We start from the raw sequence: 26,709 nt of genomic DNA, 5'->3' as shown, positions 1-26,709 counted from the left end.
CCCAGAGGTGCCGAGTGTGAACGCTGATCAGAGTGGGCACCGAGGCGAGAGAATTATCGAGTACGCTGACCCTGGTCCAGAAACCTGCCGCGCCGGGAATCGAACCCTGGTCCCGGGCCGTCCTCTGCTCTCGGGTCTGCCGCCTCTAACCAGTGAGCCACACTACTTCACTTCACAAGAGTGATGCAATCTTCAACAACGCAAGTTTCAAATTACAATTACATGATCCAAGTAACTCTAGGCAGTGACCTGCATCAGTAATTAATTTTTTTGTACCCAGTGGGGCTGACTCTGTGGCTTCCTCTGACAAAAAATAAGAGGTAACCTCTTACTATAGTTATCCTCATATTCATACTACCCAAACTATTTTAGTGGCCGAATTCTAACAAATGAAAAGAGTCCAGAATATAAAAAGATACCACCTTCGGCTACTTTGGTTACGCTGATTCAGTTGTTTATTATACGTTCCTTGCAGACTCTGCATTTTTAAAGTAGCCTACACACAGGCATTGGCCCCATATATAAACTCACTTTTCAGCATTTGCTAACCCTGTAGTCATCAAAAATCAGACTTTCCACCTTAAAAGCGTTGATAAAAGTCATACCAGGTGAAAACAGCTCTTGAATTTGTCAGTGGATGATCTGGAAAATAATAACCAAGAGGCTTCTTTTCGTTCAGTTTCTCAGACACTCTTCCACCATAGAAGGATGTGACAGGAAGATGTTTTGCAATTGTAGAGGTTACTAAAAATTAGATTTTTACTTCTACATTGTGACTTTACCATTCACAATGTCCTTCGAGAGTCCTCTAAGCATGGCCCAGGCCTGCTACTGGGGAGCACTGTGCAGTTTACACTGCCATTTCGAACTGGCAAGATAAACCTCCAGTCAGACCCAAACCTTTCCTTTTTATACATATAAATCACCCCTAAGGTAGGCCCTGGATAACCCAGAGGGCAGGGTGAAATGTATTTAAAAGGCAGGGCATCTAGTTTTAAGTTTTACATGTCCTGGAAGTGAAAGATGTTCAAAATTGTTTTTCACTACGACAAGGCCTATCTCTCCCGTAGGGTAATATTGTGATAAGCACAAGAGATTGTCTGTCTCCTCCATTATTAGGTACGTCAGAAGACCCACTGACCTTGCTTGCTGAGGAAATCAGCAAGGAAGTCAGTCCTTCCAGTTCGCTTAAGAACTGCTAAAATCATTGTGATATGAAATGTCTGTCTTAAATTATATTTTTATTGGTTTTTATTAACAAGGCACATATTTTACTATATCATAAAGGACTAGCCAGTTACATGTGTCTTAATATTCCCTACGGGTCTCCTGTCTGCAGTACCTGTTTACAAGTTCCAATTACTTGACGTCTAAAATGAATTAGTGAAAGATAAAGTACCTTAACTCATAAAAATGATTACAATTGACAACAACTTTTTCCAAACATAAACAAACAATAACTAATGGTGTTATATATCATGTTGTAATCTGAATATCTGAATATTTCATGCTTCCATGCTCATCTTTAATCACCATTGAGCTCCATCTTAGAAGAACATAGGACTAGAGTGCTTTCCCCTGCCAACCTCAATTGCTTCCTTTTTTTAATTATATTTATTAATTTTCCGTGTTGCACACACTTTAAACATTATACATTGTTCAGCATTAATACTTCATGCTTCATAGCTATATAAGCTCTATTACAAGATATACAAACATTTCATTATGCATTTCCACAAACCTTATTTATATTTCTTACTTTACCACTCTATTGCAAGATATACAAACATTTTGTTGCGCATTTCTACAAACATTATTTATGTTTCTTACTTTACCACCATCAAACATTAAGCCCTTCTTGGGTCTACCTGCAGCCCAAATCCTTCCTTCACCTACTTATGGGTTGCCATATTCTTAGACCTAATGTCCTTCCCCTTTTCCCTTTTCGTGCATTAATATTCTTCTCCATATTATATGCATTCAACAGATTAGCCAGCCAGGTTTGTATTACCAGTGGATTTTTGTCAAGCCATGCCCTTGCTAAGGTCAATCTGTATACTGACATTGCCACGAACAGAAATTCCTGCTGTGTGTCGCCTCCTTCCATACCCAGACCTAAGATTATCCATGCTGGGCTAAGTTTAATTTGAATCCCCAACGATCTGTCTAGAAAACCCTAGATGTCTCTGACTAGCGTATGTAGTTGAGGGCAGGTAGCAAATATGTGAATACTATCAACTTCGCTAGCGTTGCATCGGGGACAGTTTGTACCCATGGTCCCGCCCCATTTAGCTATCTTGGCAGGGGTATGATATAGGGACTACAGAGTTTTATAATGTTGTGACTGCATGGAGGATGAACACAATATAGTACGGCCTAGGTCCAGTGATTTCTTAAACCAGCCTACTTCCACGTTAAGTTTTTCCGCCCATTTATTACCCACTTTTCCTAAGTCATCCGTTTTCCCTTTAACCAAACAGGCATAAAAGGACCTAATGGTGCGATCCCCCAAAAGTCTGATTTTTTCCAGTATCTCATTCCTACTCACTCCAACTGACCCCCCTAATTTATTATTCAATAAAACTCCTGACCTGGAGATACTTGAAAAAGCCTCTGTTATTAATACCATGCTTAGTTCTTAGATCTGCAAACTGTACCATCCCCTCTGCATCAAATAAGTCCCCAATCTGGACAATACCGTTATTTACCCATTCTAACATTACTTCGTCTGCGAAGATTGCTTGAGGAAATGACCTGTTTTTATAGAGTCTGATATATCTATTGTATTTCCCCAATTTACTTCTTTTCAAGAAGAACATAGGACTAGAGTGCTTTCCCCTGCCAACCTCAATTGCTTCCAAGGACTATTTTTTTGTTGCAAAAGCAGTGACCAAATCTGCCCATTTCTCAGCAATGGACGTTTTGTGCACTCCTCAGGGCTCTTGCGTTCTCAAGGTGGTACCCTCTGCCATGGCCCATTTTTTAAATTTCATTTTTCCAGTGGCTATGCAGGTGGCCTTCTGGAGATGCCAGTGTATCGCTATAGCTCTTCTCACCAATAGATATGTAAATACTTTAATCAGTTAAAATAAATATAACCATAAAAGATACATAAAAATATTGTTAAATCATAGTAAAGTCATAACATGTTTATCACTGTTCAGAATAAAAACCACAGTAGCTAATACACCGGATATTTAAAACCTATTCAATGACTATGCACTCAATAACTAAGTCAAAAGGGCAAGGAATGTCCTGCGGGCTTCAATGCACCAAAAACACGTCAACGGGAAAGAGAAAAAGGATTAAGTGTATGGTCAGGATGCGATAAACAGTGACACACTACCCATCACCCCCAAAGTAATCTAAAGCCAAGAAACAGTATAAGATACACCAAATACAACTTCAAATTAGGGACAGGGCCCTCAGATTTTGACATTGCTTAGAAAATAGCCCCCCAATATGAAGAGAAACAGCAATGCTGGTCTGTGTTACTTAAAATCTGCCACTCCAAGGATAGGCACCAAATGTTTTTCTAGGCAGGGTGTATAAGGTGAAAAACATTACAGCATGCATGTGTAATGGTCTGAGCTGAGATTTAGTCACACTCGCATGGTCCTAAAGTGCCTCGACAGCCCAATCTTTGGGTTAAGCTGATTGAAGGGAGAAAATAATTAATCTGAACATGGATAAAAGCGGGAGGTGATAAACATTATTAACCTAAGTCAATATATGGTTCAATAAAATTAATAGTCTTTATCAAGCAATGAGCAACTGTTTTTTTGCATATCCTGCTCTTCCCTGGATATAGAAGGGCGTGATAAAAAAATTCTGTTTAACCCACAAAGAATCAGCCTTGACAATATCATCGGGCCCATGAATAAGCTAGAGCGACCCACAGCTATAAGTTCAGACTCAATATATCTCAGCCAGGGAATCGCTTTTAAATTGTCCACGAGAGAGAAAATCCCCGATTATCAACCTATTAAGAGTTGTTTCACTCTTATGCCAGATTGAAATCCAGCCTAGTAGTGGCCTGAGTTGGATGGTATCTGAGATATAGTTAAAACCTAATTCCTCCTACACGGCAAATAGAGTTAACTTTGGTCTGCAAGAATTCTGCCAGCTTATTGTAGAAGGATTGGTTAGGGTTGAAAGTATAGCTGTTACTCTAGTTTGACAAAGACTCATCCCCTCCTTTCCAAAATTCAAAAGGAAGCTCAAATACTTCTTCCTCAAGAGCACTCTCCCAAATGGATAGAGTGCCACTAAAACTCACAAGCGTGCACACTTTGGCACAATGACCCTTTGAAACTAAGACCTCTACCTCACGCCTAGCCCGACTCCTTCCCACTATCCTCCCGTTCAGAAGGATGCACGTCTTGAAATACTGTGCTCACTATTACGAGACTATGCAACTTCCCGGCCTCTAGCATCATACAACGTGCAAAGTCTCCTTCTGCACCTTGAGGCTTCTTATTTGACTACTGCTATAATACCTGTCTGTTTAATACTTCTATAATATGTGTTCTCCTCTTTACTGAGTGTTGTAAAGCGCTCCGATATGTTCGGGTCTGGCTAGCGCTATATAAAACTCCTAAATAAATAAATACTCATCTGTCATGAATAGTTCCCTTGTGGTATTTTTGGTTGAGCATATCTGTTCCGTGAAGCAATTGGCCTTACCTGCTCTGATTAGTTCCTTATACTTCACAAGTAATTTTTTTAAGGTGGTCTTTTTTTCTGACACTACTCTAGTCTCCACCTGTGATCTCTGAGTTTACATTTCAGTTGGAAAACTTTTAGTTCTTGTGAGTATCAAGGGGCTCATGTGTTTTTTCTATGACATTTTATTAGTTGTTCAGGCACCAGTCTGAGAACTGCTGATTCTAACCAGTGTGTATAGTAACTTGCTGCATTATTGACGTTATTTCCTAAGACTGGGTTCAAGTTGAAAGAAGGTCCTTTAGCTTGTCAGTATTAAGCTTATGCCATGGCTGCATCTCAAAGATTCTACGTGCATTTGTGTGGGGCCAATATTGGTGGGGGGGGGGGGCATCAAGTGAGAGAAAAATGGCCATGTGATACAACCATACTACAGTGGACTAAGGACCTTATTCACGCTTAGGTCCTGATTGTTTGTGAATACGCCGTTCAGGTTTCCTAGTGAGTGGCTTCCTTTATTAACTGTTTTAGATCAAAGATCTTGAGATTATCCACCAGATGATCCGTTTCGGCGTTGGACTGTAGATGTGTGAAAGAGAGTGGTGGGTTTGCAATTCAGATAGGAGAGGGTGTGTTTAAAGGGGTGTAGAAGAGGTGAGAGGTGTGATGTGTGGTTGAAAGGCCACGATGATGGCTATACAGAAGATTGGTTAGGAGGTTAGGAAAGAGGGAGAGAGAATAGATGACGGAATACGCGTTAGCCTATTTGGGAGTAGGCAAGCGGATGGAAATGGGCAATTTGTTATGAAAGTGGCAGATAGCGGATATACAGGAGGGACACAAACTATAGGCAAGCATTATGAGGGTGTTCAGGAAGAAATATGGTAGTTACTATTAGTAAAGTAGCTTAGAGAGCTGAGATGAGGATGTGATATGTAAGGTACAAGACATGGGGAGAGTAAGCATGATGTAAGTAGCGTGATCAGTTAGGGAAGAGCGCATGGTGAGGGACAACACGATTGGTGGATATAATTGTGGGATTAAGTATTGTGGGGTTGAGATTGTCTTGCTGTATAAAGTGTGCTGGCAATGAGGAAATAAGAACAGAGTTGACAGTTAAGGCTACATCGAGTTCCTGATGAACCTCATCAGCAGATTATGAAGGCTTAGAAATCAGGCTGTCAGAATTTTCCTTAAGTAGAGAAAGAACAATTGGAAAGCAAGACCTGAAAGCATTACACTAGCTCCCAGTGGAGGTAAGTTAAAAATCCTTTGCACCATGCATCCAGTGGCGGCCGCGGCAGGTAAGAGCGCTGGGGTCGGCTGGGGGGGGGATTTCGAGAGAGGACTAAGAGACACAATTAATTATTTATTTCATTTTTCTTTGTGGCCGTCTCTTGAAATACCCCCCAGCAGGCCCCACCACTCTTACCTGCAGCAGCCGCAGCTGCATGCATCAGTGCTATTAGGGTAAAGCGTATAGGAGTAAATGACTAGGATAGCTATAGAACCTACCCACTACCACAGGCCTAACAGGATTCTGCAATCACACACCTGATCAGCCAAAAAATCATGAAACAGTCCAATAACCTAAGTTTGTATCTTCATGAAAAGCCTGGAAATTACACTTTTGCCACAGGTGATCTTGTATGTAAATGAATACTGGAAGAGGGTCAACTCTCGCTTGATTTTACTTTATCTACACCCTCTTCATATAATCCCAAAGATAATTGCTTCACCGTTGCACTCTTAAGTAACAGAAAGGTTATATCCAGCACTCTAGAACAAAACTCCCAATAAATAAATAATAAATGTCTGCATACCCAAACACATTCCTAAACATAACAGTCACAAAAAGACTTTTGAATACCTACACAAATATATGATAGGCATTTCAACCCTGCTGGACTAGTGTCACTTTTACAGATGGGTAAAAAAATGGCACCTACACCAAAGGGGTATTCTTCACAAAAGATCTATGCAGTAATTAGAATAATCTGAAAGTTTTGTTACTAACATAACATAATGTGTATTTGTAAAGCGCCCGTTCAGCCAGAAGAGTATCTTGGTGATGGATCACGTATGTTTATTGTTACCTAACTCAAAGGTACTCATGTTATTTACCTCAGAAGGACGAATGGCTGAGTGGACCCAGTGGGATTTGAACCTGCAACCATGAGGTCGAACACAGGACCCTATGGTTGACCTATTACTCCACTGAGACACCAGAACAATTCTATTTACTTAAAAGCACTTACCAGGGTGTGCCACAATACGTAATGTACAGAACTGCTGTAGAGGTGGTGCAGAACGTGTATAGGGACAGATGTGGAGCACCCAGTTCCAGAGTCCGTTGTGTGTTGAGCCCTGCCCCTCACAAGCAATGCAAAGGGAAACTGCACCAAAGTGTGTTTAACGTAGGACATACATAGGCTGTGGCACGGGCACAGCCCAGGCCAAAAGCATGCTGGTTATTGAAGAAGTGTAATCTTGATCCCATCTGATATTGTTTAGGAGTGCATTATACTTAAGCATAGCCAGCACTCAAATATATTCTGTCGTAATTAATAGACTATTCAATTCAAATTCAAAAATACTTTATTCGGTCACAAAGGTATAAAACCATAAAAGCACATACAATTTAATCATACATTATATATATACCTTAAAATGCATATAAAAAAGAAACATCATAGAGCTATATCACATTATCATTGTTTTTCTCAATCTAAAAACATTTTTTAAAAATACCGAAATTGAAAATACAACAAAAATTGTCTCCAATTGCTGGAGTACCAAAAGAGCTGGGCGACAGAACCTCATTCCTGATTCTTTTAGAACAGGGACGATGCATTTTTTCCTTGGGAAGTAGTACAATTTACAAAAGAATAGCACATGTATCGTAGAATGGTCAGAGGTGTCATCACAAGGGCATTTGCAAAGCTGTTTTGTCCAATCATTAACTGCAGGGAAACTAATTAATCTATGTATCAAACGCAGGCGAAACTGCGTTAGCAGAAATCGGTCATAGTAATTCATTGGCAGCAGTATGTATGGCTGAAGACAGAAGATTGTTAATGTGAGATTGTGTGCCTGAACTGAGATTTTATTTTGTTCGGCACACTGTCTCTGCCCTGCCAAGAAATTCAGGCAAATAGAATTGAGATTTTTTCTGCTCATTTCAGCCACAGTAGATGGTTTATCGTAAAATGAGTGTACTCCTAAATTATTTAAGAACATTTTTACATAGGACAACCATCCAATCCTTATTGCCCCATCCAGGCCCCAACTATCTACTAGAACTCCCCTATTAAAATGTGTCTCCTCAGTAATCCATATTCTGTCCTGTGCCATAAAAGGACCGGTTGAATCTTTATAATATCTTCGATATAAGTCAGTCCTAATTCTGTATGGCACACAAAGAAGGAGGTACTATTGGGGACCATCAATAGAAATTTTAAAAACATATTTTAAGCTGCCTGGATTGAACCCACATCCGCATATCCCCATATGCCTGCTCCATATGTAGCTACGCTAACGCATTTCTCCTTATAGATTTCCATTAGTTCCACAGCTGGACGTCTACCAAGTCTCCTATTGAAGTTGGAAAGAGCGGACAAAGTCCTAATGAAGAGTAACCTTATTGCTCTTACAGCTTGCACCCAAGACCCTGTGCGATCAAACAATAACCCAAGATAAGAAAAAATCTTTGTAGTATCGATCCGCTTATGATCGATAAAAATAGATTTTTTCTTTAAACATCCTGGCCCACAGTTCATTACATATGTTGTTGAAGCATTTATAGTGAGACCTCTATCTGACATAAAATTTACAAAGCTGGAAACCACCTTTTGCAATCCCAGATGAGTACGCGCCATTAAGACAGCGTCGTCCGCATATAATAATGCGGGAATGGACAGCTTTCCCGTCTGAGGTAGGTCTTTACAGTCTTGAACTAATACTTTTTCGACATTATTTATGTACAGAGTAAAAAGGAAGGGTGCAAGAACACACCCTTGCCTGATACCTCGTTTAACTTCGAAGTGACTTGTGCATTCACCTCCTATCCCATACCGAACCCTTGCACTTGCCCCTAAATAAAACTCTCCAATAAAAGAAATTAATAAAGAATCAATGCCCATTTCTTCTAGAGTAAACCACAATTTATTGTCATCTACACAATCAAAGGCCGAAGATAAATGGACAAAGGCGGCCCCTTTTAGCCTTGGTATATTTTTTCAATAAAGTATTTAAATTTAGACCCTGCTCTATCGTACCTATTTTTTTACGAAAACCAAACTGTAGGTCGCTTATCACTGACCGTTCTTCTGCCCAATCGTGTAACCTATTCAATATAACTCGACCTATCATTTTTACAGTCAAACCTAATAGTGATATAGGTCGGTAGCAGGCCGGATCATTTCTGTCCCTTTTTTTGTATATTGGTACGAGAATAGACTCATACCATGTTGTAATAAAACCAGTTGAAATTGAAGCATTAAATACTTGAGTGAGTAAGGGGCCCCATAAAGTGATATTGGTTTTAAAAACATCAGCTGGGATGCCATCTGGCCCCGCGGCCTTCCCTCCCGAACTTGAGGCGATCTCTAAATTAACCTCACCAAGCTTGAATAATGTGACATTCCCTTTGCGGACTGGGTGCGGGGTCCGTGAGGTCTGTAGGCGAGGGTGCCGTGTAGTGTGGTCCTGGGGCAAGTCTGGAACTGGAAGTGGAGGTGTTCTGTGTTGGAGTGGGGGTTGCTTGTGCTGGATGGGGTGAGTCGGAGAGAGGTCTTGTGAGCGATGATAAGTCCTCCTCCAGGGCGTGGGGGAGGTCCTTTCTCTGGATCTTGTATCCGACGGGGATGGCGGTGGTGATGTCGGGCCGGAGGTGGAATTGGTCCAGGTTTCAGTGAAGAAGGCGACGTCGGACGAGAGGGGGTTGATCAGGTCCCAGATCTCTACGCTGTGTCTTTGTAGGGAGCGTACTTTGAGGCGGATGCATGTCAGGGCTTTGGTGGTGCGGGCGTCAAGTGGACCTTCGGCAGTCATGGGGGCGCCGTGGATGGTGAAAGATCGTTAACAGTTTCTGCAGGAGAACTGCCCTTGGGTGGTGTTTGGTGTGGATCTTTGGCAGTCAGTCTGTCTTCAGGGGTTGTGTGCGTGGAGGGCTGCAGAGTTATATCGTCGGGATCCCAGGGATCCAGGGTTCCTAGCTCTGGCCGTGGTCGGGTCGCAGACAGGCGCAGACGGGCTTGCCTTGGGTGCACCTTTGGCGCACCAGCAGCACGACCGCGCAGCAGCCTCCAATAAGTAGGGGGAGGGTTGCGTGCAGCTGGGATGCAGGGGGGAGAACAGCGGGAAAAACAAGCAGGGAAAAAACGGAAGGGCACGAGTAAGGGGGGGGAGAATTACAAGAACGGCACAAAGTGGGTAGTGACGGCAGAAACGAAGGCACAATAATACAAGAGGCAAAAACCTAAGGCACAGGGTAGGATGCGGGCAACAAGACAGGAACAAAAAATTAAATTGCAGAGAGGCGGGAACAGTCACAGGCTGGTCTGGAACCCTGCCAGGGAGGGGCTCATGGTCGGAGCGTGGCACCACAGAGCACATTGGAGCCGAGCTGCTAGAGAGAAGCGCGAGCCTCGGACCGTGGGTCAGAGGTCTTGCTCTCCGTTGGTCAGAGGTCTTGCTGATTCTATGAATTCTTTTAGCGAAGCACATAATGATAATTGTTAGTTGTTTAGTCAAAACAGAAGTGAATGAGAGAGAGTGTGGGAAAGGATTGTTACGGATGGTTAACTGCTTCACTGGAGGATATGTAAGTTCATTATGTGGCGACAAAAGTAGGACTATAATTTGCCTTAAGAATTGGCACAAGATTATAGAGGAAGAAGGTACATTGATGTTTCCACACGATGGTACTTTTAATTTGAGAATAACTGACCATTTGAGAGGAATACTTTTTGCAATGAAACCATTACCTAGACCCACACAATTTGAAGCACTTAATGCATGGGTACGAGCAGCGCATGTAAAACAGAGAGACAAATCTCAAGGGAGAATGACAAAATCGATGTGTGCATATTCAGGCGTGAGATGGGATGACCAACAAAAGAGATAGAGAGTGAATATGATTGAGGGACCGAGACTGTACCCCATCATACCAAGTGAGGGATATGAGGCTGAGAGAAGGAGAAGGAGAAGGGAAAATAAGATGGAAGGGGATTGAAGTCAGTGATAGTGACACAAGTGACAGCCTTTTGAATGTATTGCTAGCTGAATATCCACCTCCATATAATCTGAAGCAAATGGAAAGTAGGGATAACACATGTCTAACTGGTAGTTCTGGGAGTACTTTGTCAACAGTTGTTCCTAGTCCTAGTATTGTAGGAGTTATATCAACTGGGGTGACACATACTGTAGCTTCTGGAAACGGCAGCACTAATGTGACTTCAATACTTCCAGATGCTCTTACAGTACAGGTTGCCACTGGGTTTATAGTCCCTATGTATAACCAGAGCCCTGCAAGAACTGAAAGTCAGAAGGTACCGCTCCTACAGAAGCTAAGATACCGGAAAGAAAATCAGACAATCAGAAAATAGTTTGCCCCTTTGGTCCAAATAAATGTGAGCTCACCATCTGCAACTAGTGAAGATCCTTTGGAACTACAGAATGGGTTTAGACCCATAAGGTCTTTCCCTGGACTGGCAGGTATTAATGTATGGCAAACTCTTCCCAAAGCATGAAATAGCACGCCTCAAGATAGTACTGCACGAAAAGGAACCTCTGAGAGTCACATTTATTTGATGTCCTGGATTTAGAGCAATTGTTAAAGGAACTAGCAATAATGATTCAAATGGGAATCGAAGTACAGAAGCGAGGCAAGAAACAAAGTCAGCTGTGAATGGGGATCTAATAAATGTGGTTCAACTGAAAAGTGAATTAGATGAAAAGATAACTGGGAGTTTGGAGCTCAACCAAATAGATACTTACCAACAGAATAAACTAGCATTCAGGAGTAAAGATGTCACAAGAAGAGAATCAGTAAAGATATCACAAGCTCACAAGAAATTAGTTTGAGGCCCCTCTCCACCCGAAGGATCCCTGCTGCACCTCAATTCTGGTGGTCCAGTGGTGAGCCTGTCTTTGCTTTCCTGTTCCGCTCATCTCTTGTTCTGCTTTTCTAGCCTTTTTCTTTTTCTATCTATTCCTCCTGTATTTCTCTTTTTCCCATTATTCTGTTATTCTTTCTTATCCCGCCCTTGCCGCTGCTCTGAGCCTGTGGTCCACCCCCTTGTAGTGCCGCTTCCTACCTCTCAGAGGACCAGCCCCTCACACCTACCTACCACTACTTAATGGCGCCCGCTGCGCAGTGAAGGAGCGATGCCACAAGCCTGGCCCCCACGCCGTTCACCGCTACGATGCCACATCCTCCACGCCTGCAAAACTGGACAAACCACCTCCTGCCACCTTGTATCGCCAAATGGCACCCAAGGCCCGTTCACCTGCCTCAACTCCACCTTATCCTGCCTCCGCACAGCAGACCCACCAACCATACGGCCCCTAAGAACTAGACTTGACCACCTTAGCTGCATCCTACTCAACACACACTCCCTCAACAAACATGCTGTGGAAATCCCAAACCTGCTCTACTCCATCTCTCCGATGTCACCTTCTTCACAGAAACTTGGATGAACCCCTTTGCAACCCCTTTCAAATCTACCGCCATCCCCGATGGTTACCAAATCAGCCATAGGACCGCACCAACTGACCAGGAGGAGGCATGGTCATCGTACATAAAAACACCCTCCGGCTCACAACTAGCTCCAACAACCACTCACCTGACCTGGAGCACCTCCACTTACAGGTTCAGACCATCCCGAACATCCCCACCAGCTGCACCATCGTCCACAGAACTCCCGGACCCAGTCCCCACTTCAGTGACTCCATAAACAATTTCATCGCACACCATGCTCTCGCCTCAATGGACTACATCGTCCTTGGCGACCTCAATTTCCACCTGGACAACCTCAACGAACACAAAACCTCATCCGTACTGGAGAACCTCCCCACCATTAGATTCAAACACTCCCTAGCCTACTCAGCAGGGCACACGCTCGACCCCATCTTCTCTGCAAGCAATAACATCCCCGTCAGCCACACCTCCTAGCTACAATAGACTGACCACCACTGCGTTCACTTCTTCACCAAAGCCATTAAACACCATAGCGCTCACTGCAACCCACGCAGAATCTTTAACAAAGTCTACGAAGACCAACTCGCTCCCTCCTTCCACAAAACCCCACCGCCGACCTCCACACATGCCAACGACTGGTTCTCACTCGCCCTCCAAGAGTTCAGGCGCACCTGCAAATGGCTCGAGAGAAGATAGAGGAGCGGCAACGACCTCGGCAGACCACACAGCCTTCAAAACCACTATCACCTCATCAGAACCACAAAGAAAACTGCCGAACAGGAACGTACCAACTCCAACACACACAACAGCAAAGAACTCTACACTGTGAACAAAGAATTTGCCAAATATAAAATGGAAGACATGGACATCCTCCCTCTCAAAGATCTCTGCAACAATCTAGCCACCTTCTTCCACAGTAAGATCATAGAAATCTATGACAGCTTCGCAACCCAGGACCCAACCACCCCACTCGCAGCCACTGCACCCAAAAGCTCCAGACCTCAGCTGGCCCTGCTCAACTGGACCACCCTCACCACTCCTGACACCCTAAGGATCATGAAAACCCTCGTCTTTGGAGGGCCCTAGAACCCCTGCTGTCACCACATTTTTAACCGATATGGCACCACCATCGCCCCAAACTCTGTTGCACTATCAAATGCTCCTTCAAATCGGCCACCTTCCATAAGACTGGAAACACATAGAGATCAACCCCTTGCTGAAAAAACCCTCTGCCGACCCAACGGATCTCAAGGATTACAGACCCATCTCTCTGCTCCCCTTCCGAGCCAAAGTAATTGAGAAGGCCATCAACACCAAACTCACCAAATTCATCGAAACAAACCACACTCTTGACCCCTTTCAATAAGGCTTCAGAAGCAATCACAGCACTGAGTCTGCACTCTTCTCAACTAAGACAAAACTGCAGCCCTCATCCTCCCGGACCTCTCTGCCACCTTCGACACTGTCTCCTACCACACCCTCTGCACAAGACTCCACAATGCTGGAATCCGTGGCAACACCTTGCAGTAGATCCTCTCCTTCCTCGCTGGCCGAACTCAGAGAGTCTGGCTCCCACAGCTCTCCTCAGAACCTACAGAGATTAGATGAGGAGTTCCTCAGGGCTCCTCTCTAAGCCCCACCCTCTTCAACATCGACATGGCCCCGCTTGCAGCCATTGTCAGAAACCACAGACCCAAAATCTTCTCCTACGCTGGCAATACCCAGCTGATTCTCTCCCTCACGATGAACCTACATCCGCTAACAGCAACTATCACGACAGAATGAAGACAGTCGCCACATGGATGAAGGACAGCTACCTCAAATTCAACTCCAACAAAACCGAAGTCCACGTCCTGGGCACCACTCCCTAAGCTTGGGACGACTCCAGATGGCCTGCAGTGCTTTGAATCCTCTCCCACACCCACCGACCACGCACACAACCTCGACTCCTTGCTTTCAATGAACCACCAAATCAACTCCACCTCATCCTCCTGCTTCCACATGCTCCACCTGCTTCGGAAGATTTCAAGTGGATATCCACTGATTCGAGGAGAATGGTCACCCAGGCACTTGTCAGCAGCAAGATTGATTACGGCAATGCACGCTATGCCGGTGCCACCCAAAAACTCCAAAAATAAATTGAAGTGCATTCAGAATGCCTCTGCCAGACTTATCCTGGGCATCCCCGACACAACCACATCTTAGGAGACCTCAGAGGCCTTCACTGGCTCCTGATCAACAACAAAATCACCTTCAAGCTCCTCATGCATACCTACAAAGCCCTCTATAACAATAGAACTCCATAACTCAACCACCGTTTCTGCTTCTACATACCCACCAGACATCTCTGCACAGCCAAACTGGTCCTGGCCACTATCCCATGGATCCACAAGACCTCAGCCAGAGAAAGATCCTTTGCCTACCTCACTGCGAAGACCTGGAACTCGCTATCTCTACATCTCAGTCAATCACCTCCACTGCCTCAGTTCAGGAAGGACCTCAAGACCTGCCTCTTCAGTTGAACTGCAGAACTCCCCAGCACGCACCTTGAAACCCTAACAGGTTGTTAGCCACGCTAAGAACCTTAAATGAGTAATTTATCTGAATTGACTCAGAGGTATTATGTTGATTTAGGGTGAACAAAGGCTCTACAGAACAATCATATACTTGCATTTAGGGATCATGATATAAAGAATGAGATTACCAGGATTGAAGACCCGAATTTGTGAGTTAATTCAAAACATTAGAATTTGAGGCACATTAGACAAATCGTAAGAACAATGGGCGAAAAGAAAGTGTTCTTTTAAGAACAATGGGAGAACCTCCTCTGTCAGGGAAAACCGGAATGGGTGTCAAAGCTTTCTCTTTATGGGAAGTGCCGAGCTGAGATTATATGCATGTACCTTAGAGTAGAGGTGATCTTGCTGCCTTTACAAATTATTTCTCAAGTCTGGGAGAGAAACCTATAATGTGGTACAAACAGGTTGAATGGATTTGTGAAATTTCGAAAGTGCTGTGGATTGACTTAAATACATTATTTGAAATTGAAGTCCCTAGTGATTTATGGTCAGCATGTAAAATAGCTATAGATCTTTGCCTCCTTTTTTTCACTACCAATGTTTTCTATGCAGTATTCACTGCTGATACACCAAGCTAAACAAGTTAAATCACTCTAGAAAAAATATGCACTTTTTTTGTCAATCCATACAGACCAGGGGAAGGGAAAGGGTTCCGTCAAGGAGCTTAATGCTCATGAAGGATGGGAGGGGGTGGTGGGTGATGAAGGGAAAAAAGTGAAACAATTTCCTTATTTCACAATAGTTAGTGGGAATCTCTGTTCAGAAAAGTGGGCGTACCAGGGTCCAGAGGGAGAGAGACTAGATGATGGCGGATAATAACATATCCTGTATCACCTGGAATGTTAATGGGCTTCGATGTCCACGGAGGCGTATGTTAATTTTAAAATATCTAGAGCAGTCTCCGGCTAAAATAATTCTTCTCCAGGAAACTCACTTGAGTATCACTGAGGCAAGGGAACTTTTTGGAAAGATCAGATGGATAGATACATTTTGTTGCTCCGGGCAGTCCGTGGTAAACAAAGGAGTTGCCATTTTGATTAAAGTGGGCAGTGGTGGCACCTTAAAGTTTAGTTCAACAGACCAGTCAGGGCGATGGGTCCTGGCAGGAGCCGAGTTTAGCGGAAGGGAATTAACCATTGTATCATACTATGGGCCAAATATAGACGATCCTTCCAGCCTATTAAAAATACAGTCTAATCTGGTTGAGGTTAATACCCCTATAGTTCTAGGAGGGGACTTTAATGTCCTTCTCGACCCCCAGCAGGATCGTTCCAACCATTGCCGCCATATTGTAGCTCCGAGATCCCGACGTACTATGAAAAACATGATGCACAAGCTTGACCTAACTGTTGCTTGGAGAGCCAAGAAGGGGAATGGGTTGGGTTTTACATATTTCAGTAAAAAGCATGGGCATGTCTCTAGACTAGACTATGTTCTTGTGGACAGATTATGTCTAGACAAATTAGTAGAGATAGAAATACTGCCAAGTATATTATCTGATCATACCCCTGTGAAGTTTATTCTCTCAAAAGGGGTGACTACCAGAGCGACCGCTCCCAGATGGACTTTAAAACGTACAGCCCTAAAGGACCCAGATATGGTTACTATGGTTTCTACATCCACTATTAACTATTTCTCCGATAATCAGGGGTCAGCGCCAACTGAAATAGTATGGGATACCTATAAGGCCTATATCCGAGGCCGGTTCCACAGCCTGATCTGTTCTAATAATAGAGAACAGAAACTGAAGTTTAAAATCTTAGAAGACAAAATCTCTAGTCTGGAGAGTTTAAGGCAGAAATCACATGTAGATAACTTACCACAGATCCTGGTAGATCTAGAATGCCTCCGATCTGAATATCGAGGGTTGTTGGACCAGAAGGTCAAAGCACAGTGGGCCGCCTACTATATGGAAAACTATGAGTACGGAGAAAAAGCAGGGGCAACCCTGGCCAGTAAGATCAGGGCAGACCGGGTGAGAAATAATATCAACAAATTAATCATCGATGATCAGGGCACTGTGTCTTGCAAACAAGAGGACATGGAAGAATGCCTCCTCACCATGTTCTCAGAATTATACAAGGAAGAACAGTCTCCAAGTGCTACAAATACACTTTGGTGGCTAGAGAGCAAGGCCCTACCTAAATTGACTGATGAAGGGCGCAAGATCTTGAACGGACCATTTACGAATGAAGAAGTTAGTCTTCATATAAAAAAGGTCAAAAATAACAAAGCAGCCGATCCTGACGCCCTCCCTGGCGAAGTATATAAAGTTCTCCAGCAGGCTTTACCCCCAAGACTCTGTGAACTTTTTAACTACATGTATAGCCTGGAGGGTAGAGCACCACCATCTTGGAAGGAGTATACAATTGTCCTTATACTAAAACCAGGGAAGGACCCTCTTAAGCCAGACTCTTTTCGGCCAATCTCCCTGTTAAATGCGGATTACAAGATCTTTACCAGTATCCTGGCAGGGAGATTGGCCAAACTGGCTCCCCTACTCATCAATCCCGACCAAAAGGGCTTCATGCCTGGTAGGCACATCCATGAGTTGACTTTGCAGCTGATTGGCAGCATTGATCTGGCCGTGGCACGGTCGGAGCCCCTGGCAGTAGCTGCATACAATGCTGCGAAGGCCTTCAACCATGTCAACTGGGGATATCTATGGGATGTCCTGAAAGTTATGGGGTTTGGGACAATCTTCCCCCATGTACCTAGAGGCTGCTATGAAGGTGCTTCGGCTAATATTTTGTTGAACGGTCTATTGACATTCCGTTTTAACATCAGCAGGGGAACAAGGCAGGGGTGCCCTATTTCGCCCCTCCTGTTCAACCTTTATATTGAGCCTCTGGCGCAAGCACTGAGGTTGGACGATCGGATAACACCAAAGTGGATGAGTACAGCTGTAAGCTCGCGTTGTACGCGGATGATGTGATGGTCTACACAAGCAATCCGGCAGAGGTATTCCCCAGAGTAGAGGAGATAATGTCTGATTTTGGTCAACACTCAGGCTATCTTTTTAACACTTTAGAAACTGAAACAATATGTTGGGGGATTAACAACCTGCATGGAGTCCAAAGTAGTCAGTTTAGATATCTGGGCATACTAATAACTCCTGACATAACCAACATACCCCAGATTAATATAAAGTGGGTGGCCAAGGATATTGATCAGCTTTTTTTGAGATGGCAGAATCTCCATCTGACGATATATGGTTGAGTCAATTTGGTTAAAATGGTGATTTTGCCCAAGTTAACATACCTTTTTTATATGATACTCTTGGTTTTCCCTGAAAAAAACTCGGTAGCATTCAGGGAAAAATTGGAAGTTTCATCTGGGCCAATAAGAACTCCAGGCTATCATGGAAGAAATTAAAAAGAAGATTGTTATAGGGGGGCCTTGCTCTTCCAGATGTCCTGGGGTATGCTCTTGCTTTCCAACTAAAAAACATCTGCAGTCTCTTCTCTAACCCAGACGAATCCAACTGGGGAAAGATTTTGGGGATCATGGCCCTTCAGGAAGGGGGAGGGTCCGGTATTTTGTATACGTTTGGGGCTCAAAAGTTCTATAAAAAGGTACGTCTAAAGGTTTTGAAACTGGCATGTTTAGTTTGGACCAGAGTAAAGGCAAGATGGAGCATAAAATACTATTCTGACGTAGCTCCAATTTGGGATTCCCTTGGCTTACCAATATGCCTTAAAGATAGTCTCTCTATTTCAATTAGGAGGGCAGGTATAACAGTGTGGTTCGACCTGGTAACATCGGAAGGGGTCCTTCCTTGGGAGATGCTGAGGCTGAGGATGGAGATTCCTTCTCCAGATTCAAATACATTCAACTTTGCTCCTGGTTCTCTGTAGAGAAGGTCAACATTTGCGGTAACTGGGACATTGAATCCGCCCTTTTAACACCGGGGTATAAGAAAAAAGAAGTGGGTTATTGGTACAGAAGTATGCTTGAGGTCGAGGAAGGGCATACACCATCGCTGCATACTGTTTGGAACTCATCTCCCTTAGAGGTTGCTTCAAGTACATTATACAAAACATCTCTCCACTATCTCTACAGATTCGTTAGGTCCGCCTCTCTCAAGAAAAAACATTTCTTTGCCATGAATAGGTTGTATTACACCCCCAAAAAGATAGCTAAGTTTGCTTCTTCACCATGCTGTTGCCCTAGATGCGGATTATTAGAGGCCGACGATATCCATATATTCTATGAATGTCCCAGGTTAGACCTTTTCTGGGCCAAAGTAGAGAGAGCTTTGGAGGGCATCTACAAGGTTAAAATGAAGCTGAACACAGTTAGAATTGTTTTTGGGTTAGACACGGATTTTGTTTCCAGGTTTAGGGAGACACAAGTGGCTTTATTTTTTAACCTTGTCCTTGTTGCTCGCAGAGAGATTTGTAAGATCTGGAAAGACCCGAGCCCCCCTGTACGAGAATTGGCTTAGAGCTGTATTGAGAATTGCAAGTCTGGAAGTTGGTATGACACAAAATGTAAATAGTACGGTGTGGGAACCCCTGATAGAGTGGGGAAAGAAGTGAGGTTGGGCTAAAGCCTCAAGGTCCTATGATTACACCACGCCCTGAACAGAATGGGCAGGCCGGGCCGGCCTAAGGCATAAGCAATAACTTCAGCCCGATGCGCCCAGGATACAACTAGGGCTCTTAATGTTTATTTGTGTTTGCCAACGGTGAAATGAGGACTTAAAAAAAAAAAAGATAGCTATAGATTGTCCTGAAGGTTAACCTGAATGACATCCAGTGATCCATGGTCTGTCACCTATAGGGATGAAGAAGTACGAGCAGGTGATTATGTGGTCGAAAGCAAAGGTGCCACAGCAGAATATTGATTGGGTAAAAATTGATAAGACGACCCAGGAGCCTAAAGGGACTGTTCATGCTTATCATTAAATATTGTTGCAGGCTTTCAAGAAGTATAGTGTGATGGACATTCGAGAACCTAAGGACATGGTACACTTTGTGTCTACATCTATGACTGGATTGAGACCTGAGACTAGCATGATTATTCGGCAGCATTTAATCAGTTGGCAGAACAAGTCAGTCAACAAAATGTTGCGATATGCTGTGATGAAATTGAAATGAAGCATAAAAATCTGAAAGAGAAGTTGATGAAAGCGGCTCAACGGAGCCAGGGACAGTCTTATGGAGGGAATGCTATCTTTGTGCAGGGAGTCCAGAAGCCTGGGACTCCAGTGCAACAAGGTGGAGGATTTCAGGAACGATGAAGAAGTGTTCCTACAGATCCTAAGATCAGAGTGGACATTACCATATTGAAAAAGATTAACCTTTGTCACTACTGTAATAGGGTGGGACATGAGAATCAAGAATGTTGTTTGAATCCCACTAATCTGGAACAGAATGGGGGTATGGTTCATTTTCAGGGGAATGTCGTGCAGTGGCAAAATGTGCCTAGACTAACATCTCAAACATTTTCTGATTCACACGGTCCTGCGATGCAAGTACTGCAACCTCTGATGCCACCACAAGCTGGAGGTAATCTTACATTTAATATAACCACGGACATGAATGCAACTCAGATCGTGCCTCAGAGTTACTGGTGTTTGAGACTACGAATGATTACGGTTCAGACCCATCCTTTTGACGGTGCCTGAGGGGGAGGAAGACTGTACACTTGGCGCAGTCTTAGAGGAAGATCTGAGAGGATCATACGTTGATGCGGATGTAGATGGCCACAATGCCACTTTCCTGATTGACACTGATGATACCTACTCTACTGTAAGAATAGCAAAGGTTTCAAACCTACCCCTCTCAGGAAAAACAATCCAAATTGTTAACAGACAGCTGTTGAATACCCTTACTGAAGATGTGCCTGTAACGATAGGGACATTCGAAGATAATCATAAATGTTGGGGTGTGTGGTTCTAGTCCAGTGTACTTTTTACCTTTGACTTGCTGTGTAAGTTAAATTGCACCATATATTTTACACCAAAGGGAATAGAACTTCAGACAAATGATGAGGACATTGCCTTTAAAGTGGCAAATCAGAACTTGAGTGTCTCACTGTTCACCATGTTAACAGTTGAAGACTTACCATTGAATCTCAGAGACACAGTAAAGGACCTAGTTTGGGATTTTTTCTGTTAATGACAACACAGGGATTGAGCCAGTCCACATCCAAGTTAAGCCAAATGCAGAATATCCAAGAACGCACAGTTTAAATCTGATGCCCAAAACAGTCTCTGGAATTACACCTGTGATTGAAACAATGATTGAACAAGGCATATTGAAGGAGATTTAGGGGAGTCCATGTAACTCACCCACGAGGGGCTTACATAAGTCAAGCAGAAAGTACTGCATTATGCAGGATCTCTGAAAAGTTAATAACATAGTGATTCCTTGTTGTCCCTTGGTACCAAATACGTCTGTGATATTGTTTCAGATTCCATGTGAGGCTGAATGGTTTACTGTCAATGATCTTTGCCAGCAGGCTTTTTTCTCCATTCCTCGCCATGAGGAGAGCCAATTTTTGTTTGCTTTTCAGCTGGGGAATCGTGTTTTAACCTGGTGCCATGTCTCACAAGGGTATACAGCGAGTCCTTCCATATTCAACCACATCTTAAAAAAGAATCTGGAGTCCTTGGTTATGCCCTGTAATTCTTTGTAGTCCAGTATATCGATGAACTGCTTGTTGCATCGAATAGTCGAGAGGCTTGCAAAGCAGTACTGTATGACAGAAGTTCTTTACTTAAGACATCATATCATGAAGGAACAAGAAAGAATCTTGGCGACCATGCAAATGAAGTCAGGATGTTTATGGGAATGGTGGGTTACCCAACTTTTTGATAATGAAGAAGCCTTTACAGAGGCTAACACAAAGGATGTTTCTGATCCAGTGCATTGGGACAATAGTTGCTTGAACGCCTTCCTTGAGCTGAGAGAAAGCCTCTGTCGTGCTCCTGCACTAGGAAATGCCATATTACAACAAAGTGTTTTCACTCTTTTGTAATGAATGAGAAGGTTGTGCACTTTATGTATTGACGCAGACTCACGGAAGTGCCTGTAGACCTGTGGCCTATTTTTCTACTACTTTAGATCCAGTAGCAGCTGCGCTGCCCGGATGTCTCAAATCCATTGTGCAAACAAGTGTCAGCATAGAGAGATGGGAAAGCATAATGATGGGTCATCCTTTGATTGTCTACGTTCCTCAATCAAACATATGATGCTACATTGCGGTGTTCACACTGTGATACCTTTACAACGCATGTCGCTACAACGACTTGCGTTGGAGGGTGCTGGACTTAGGAATAGTATGATTTACTATTCCAACTCCAGCCTACGTTACAGTAGGGAAGGTGTTGGAATAGTAAATCACAATATTCCTTACCTTAGAGCGCCATCCAACGCAAGTCATTGTAATGACTTGCGTTGTAATGCCCACGTTGTAAAGGTATTGCGGTGTGAAGACCACGATGTAACCAATGTTCCCCTCCTCAATCAGTTGAGATTTTGTAACTCACACATTATGGGCTTACAGAAGCTGAGCGGAAAGTACTGCATTGTGCAGGATCTCCAAAAAGTTAATAAGATAGTGATTCCTTGTTGTCCCTTGGTACTGACTTCATCTGTGATATTGTTTCAGATTCCATGTGAGGCTGAATGGCTCACAATCATTGATCTTTGTCAGGCTTTTTTCTCCATTTCTCTCAATGAGGAGAGACAATTTTTCAATGAGAAGGTTGGGCACTTTAAATATTGACGTAGACTCACAGAAGTGCCTGTAGACATGTAGCTATTTTTCTACTACTTTAGGTCCAGTAGCAGCAGTGTTGCCCAGATGTCTCAAATTAATTGCTGAGACAGGTGTCAGCATAGAGAGATGCGAAAGCATTGTGATGGGTCATCCTTTGATTGTTTATGTTCCTCATTCAGTTGAGATTTTGTTAACTCAAACCCGTACTCAGCATTTAACAAATAGCAGGTTTGGTATGAGCAGTTGATCTTGGCAGCAGAAAATATGAACTTAAAGAGATGTTGCATGCTAAATCCCACTACTCTGACGGCTTTACCTTATTGCGATGCGGATGAAGATAAAGTAGAGCATAGCTGTCTCAATGTCACTTAACTATGTACCAAGCCCCATTCAGACATTTCTTATGAGCCATTACCTGAATTTGATCACAACCTGGTTGTGGATGGCTCTTGTCTCAGGGCAGGGACCATGATGGAAACCTGAGAACTACATATCTTGTCGGTAATGTTACGGGAGTGGTGGAAGCTGCCTTACTTCAAATAATATTCTCTGGGCGGGTGGCAGAATTGCCCTTACCGGAGCATGCTGTGTCTCAGACCAGCTAAAAGTAACCATATTCACTGATAGCCACCATTTCGGACAGTTGTGGTCTCAGAGGGCTTCAAGGCCTCATCAGAGTCCCCCATCCTGCATTGCAAAGGAAATTATTTAGTGACAGTTTGCAACTGCGTTGCTAACAAAGTCACTCATTACTGTGCACTGAATGCTTGTACTTTTAATGATTTACAAAAAGGGGGTGGTGATGAACAGAGTGTCTGAGTTAAACAGACCACTCTTACCCAGTCCAAAGATCAGGGCTTGATCCATCACCGTTATTTATCTCACTGCCCCATCCCAGCTCAGAACCTGGCTATATGCAAATCAGTCTGTCCCTGGCCCAGTGCATCATGGGAACAGGGCAGACTAAACTACCAAGCCAATTCTTCACCAGAAAGGAGACAAGCTACCGGGGACCGGTTTCTGGCATTTCAGCCTTCTTCGGCCCGGCTTGCTTGAATCCTGATGGAGCAGTGAGAAAGGGACTCATGTCTGAGTATACCCTGCCACACCTATAGTGGCCATAAACGATTTACAAAAAGGGGGTGGTGATGAACAGAGTGTCTGAGTTAAACTTTTAATGAGGTATACAATATGAGGTAACAGATTAAACCAATTTCAACCTTTTGAGGACAATTGCTGATACATGGGAGGAAGTGAAAAGATCGCAATAGGAGGTTACTGAGGAAGAGCAACAAAGCTGAATAGGAGCAGGCTGTGTGAAACGATATGATGACATTTGGGTTTCAGGAGACGGGACCAGTATTGCCTAATAGTTTGCTGCCATCCATGACAAGGTATTATCATGCATCTAGTAAGGGATGCATTGGTGAGGTTGTTTAGGCAGACTTGGTTTAACCCAAAGTTTCGAGCAATAACTGAGGCACTGTGTTATCGATGTGTGGTTTGTCTGCAAATAAATGTGGGAAAACAAACTACTGTCGCAGTGAGTCATATAGGGAGATCTGGAGGTCCTTTAAATAGGATGCAATTGGACTTTGTTGAGATGCCAGAATGCAAAGAATTGAGGTACATTTTAGTGGTGGTATGCAACTTGAAGTATATCCGACTAGAAGATGTGATAGCCTCACTGTAGCTAAATTGTTGCTGAGGGAACTCATTCCAAGATTCGGATTTTCAACCTCTTTAGTGTCAGACCGCGGGGCTCATTTTCATAATGAGCATATAACCACGGAATTTGCATTTCCAAACATGGGGTAGTGCTATGCAACCTTCTCAAAAGCTTAGCACTAGTAGAGGCTGCTCTTGCGGACATCAACAGGGAGCATAAACCCAGGTCCTCCCCATCATTTCTGCATAAATGCTTAGTTCTGTTAGAGTAGTTTGTGACCTGGCCAAGAGGGAGGTCACCTTTTTGGGTAAATATTACACCGCGTGGAGATACAGTGAGGGTGAACGCCTCAGATGTACACTGGCGGAACTCCTGCGCTCTCCCACAGGCGCAGTCCACCTTGCTGAAATAGAACTTGACGATGGCACACAAATTACTAAGGGGAGCATTTCCAGCATATGGGCTGCACCAGGGACTTGCCTGACTGCCGTGAGGGGAACGGCTAACCGGCCCACGTCGCTGCTATCTTCTCCTGCCGTGAGGGGAACGGCCCGTCGCTCTTCACTCTCGAGCCTCTCCTGCACCATCGCCGCCGCTGGGACTCCATTTCCCAGGTGCCCCGGCGACTGTTGCGCGAGAGTGACGTCAACACAGCGCCCGGAGGCGCGTTAAAGGACAGGAGCGCCGAGCGCTCAGTGGGAGCGTTTCCAGCACACGGGCTGCACCCGGGACTTGCCTGACTGCCATGAGGGGGAACGGCTAACCGGCCCACATCGCTGCTATCTTCTCCTGCCGTGAGGGGAACGGCCCGTGGCTCTTCACTCTCGAGCCTCTCCTGTACCATCGCCGCCGCTGGGACTCCATTTCCCAGGTGCCCCGGCGGCTATGGGGCGAGAGTGACGTCAACACAGCGCCCGGAGGCGCGTTAAAGGACAGGAAGCCGAGCGCTCAGTGGGAGCGTTTCCAGCACACAGGCTGCACCAGGGACTTGCCTGACTGCCGTGAGGGGAACGGCTAACCGGCCCACGTCGCTGCTATCTTCTCCATTTCCCAGGTGCCCCGGCGGCTGTGGCGCGAGAGTGACGTCAACACAGCGCCCGGAGGCGCTTTAAAGGACAGGAACGCCTCTCGCCACGCGAGTCGCGCGCGGGAGCGTCCGGGGCTAAGCCTGGGCAAAGGGCGGGCCCTCTGTGGCCCTCAGAGGCCTGAGGAGACTGGGCTGGGCCAGGGACCCTACACCTTTTTATCTGGACTTCTATTGTGTACTATCCACATGAGACTTTATTTATTTCTTTTTTTTGGTGTATTACTTGTGAGTATTGGCTTTTAGACGACCTTACAGACTGCTTTATACTTATATAAGATGTCTAAACCCAAAAATGATAAACCTGCAATAGGCCCGGCACCATTGACAACTATATGGTGAAGAAAGTAAGTCAGATTAATAACGAAAGACGTGCATCACTAGGGAAGGGGACTCTGACACTGGATTTGACAGAGTTGTCTCCGCAAAGGGTGACCACAGAGGCTGAGGCAAATACGAGTGGAGTTGTCAGAGTAGACCTGCAGACGCCCACTACGGTGAGTGTTGAGGTACACTTAGACCAACACGCCCTGTCAAGCGAGGAATCAGGAGAAGCTCCGCCTGTCATAAGGCTGATGCGAACCTGCAGGATAGCACAGCAAAAACGGAGAGGGGGGGGGTGTGGGGGGGGGGGGAACATAGCACACAAAAAAAGGGATCTGGATGGGAAAGAAACTAATGGCCCTGTCATAAACCCCTTTGTGTTCACTGGAAATAATGAAAGTGGTCTTAACATAAATGCTGAACAGTTTGCTTCTCTTATCAAAAATCTAGAAGTAAAATTTGTAGCAAAAATAGAGGAGTTGATTAAACCACTGACCGTTCAGATAGACACACTGGTCACGGAAGTGGCTAGGCTTGGTGGCCTGGTGTCTACACACCTGGCTGCACCCACCAGCGGAAGGGTTAAGGCTGGTGGAAGAGGGCAGGAGGTGACGAGTGCTAAAGACCATCAGAACACTCGTAATACTGTTGCAGTAGGTACTACTGTGAATGAGGTACTAAGCACACCAGTCGTCCCAGTAGCTCCTGCTTTGTTGACACAACCCAATTTAGCTCCACGGAGCGGACCAGCTCCAAGGCCCCCTAGGAACAATCGATACTTGAACTTACCACCTGACTGTGCACCGTTTGTGGCGGTATTGACTAACGTTCCACCTTGTGGTACCCATCCCGCCTCACCATATGACGAATATCATGCCTCACTGAAAAACAAGACAGTAGCGTAGCTTAATAAAAACTGTGGCTTTCCTATTTCTTACTCAGACCAGATAATGGC

The 26,709-nt window shown here is 44.4% G+C and overlaps 1 protein-coding gene across 1 annotated transcript in view; it reads right to left on the bottom strand.

Moving 5' to 3' along the window:
* AGAP3 (ArfGAP with GTPase domain, ankyrin repeat and PH domain 3) overlaps positions 1–26,709 on the bottom strand; it is a 1,596,783-nt gene that overhangs the window by 1,135,071 nt on the left and 435,003 nt on the right. The window lies entirely within an intron of this gene.

The sequence above is a fragment of the Lissotriton vulgaris genome, chromosome 10, assembly GCF_964263255.1.
Source record: "Lissotriton vulgaris chromosome 10, aLisVul1.2, whole genome shotgun sequence".
NCBI classification, from domain to species: Eukaryota; Metazoa; Chordata; class Amphibia; order Caudata; family Salamandridae; genus Lissotriton; species Lissotriton vulgaris.
This window is presented reverse-complemented; position numbering and strand designations above follow the sequence as displayed.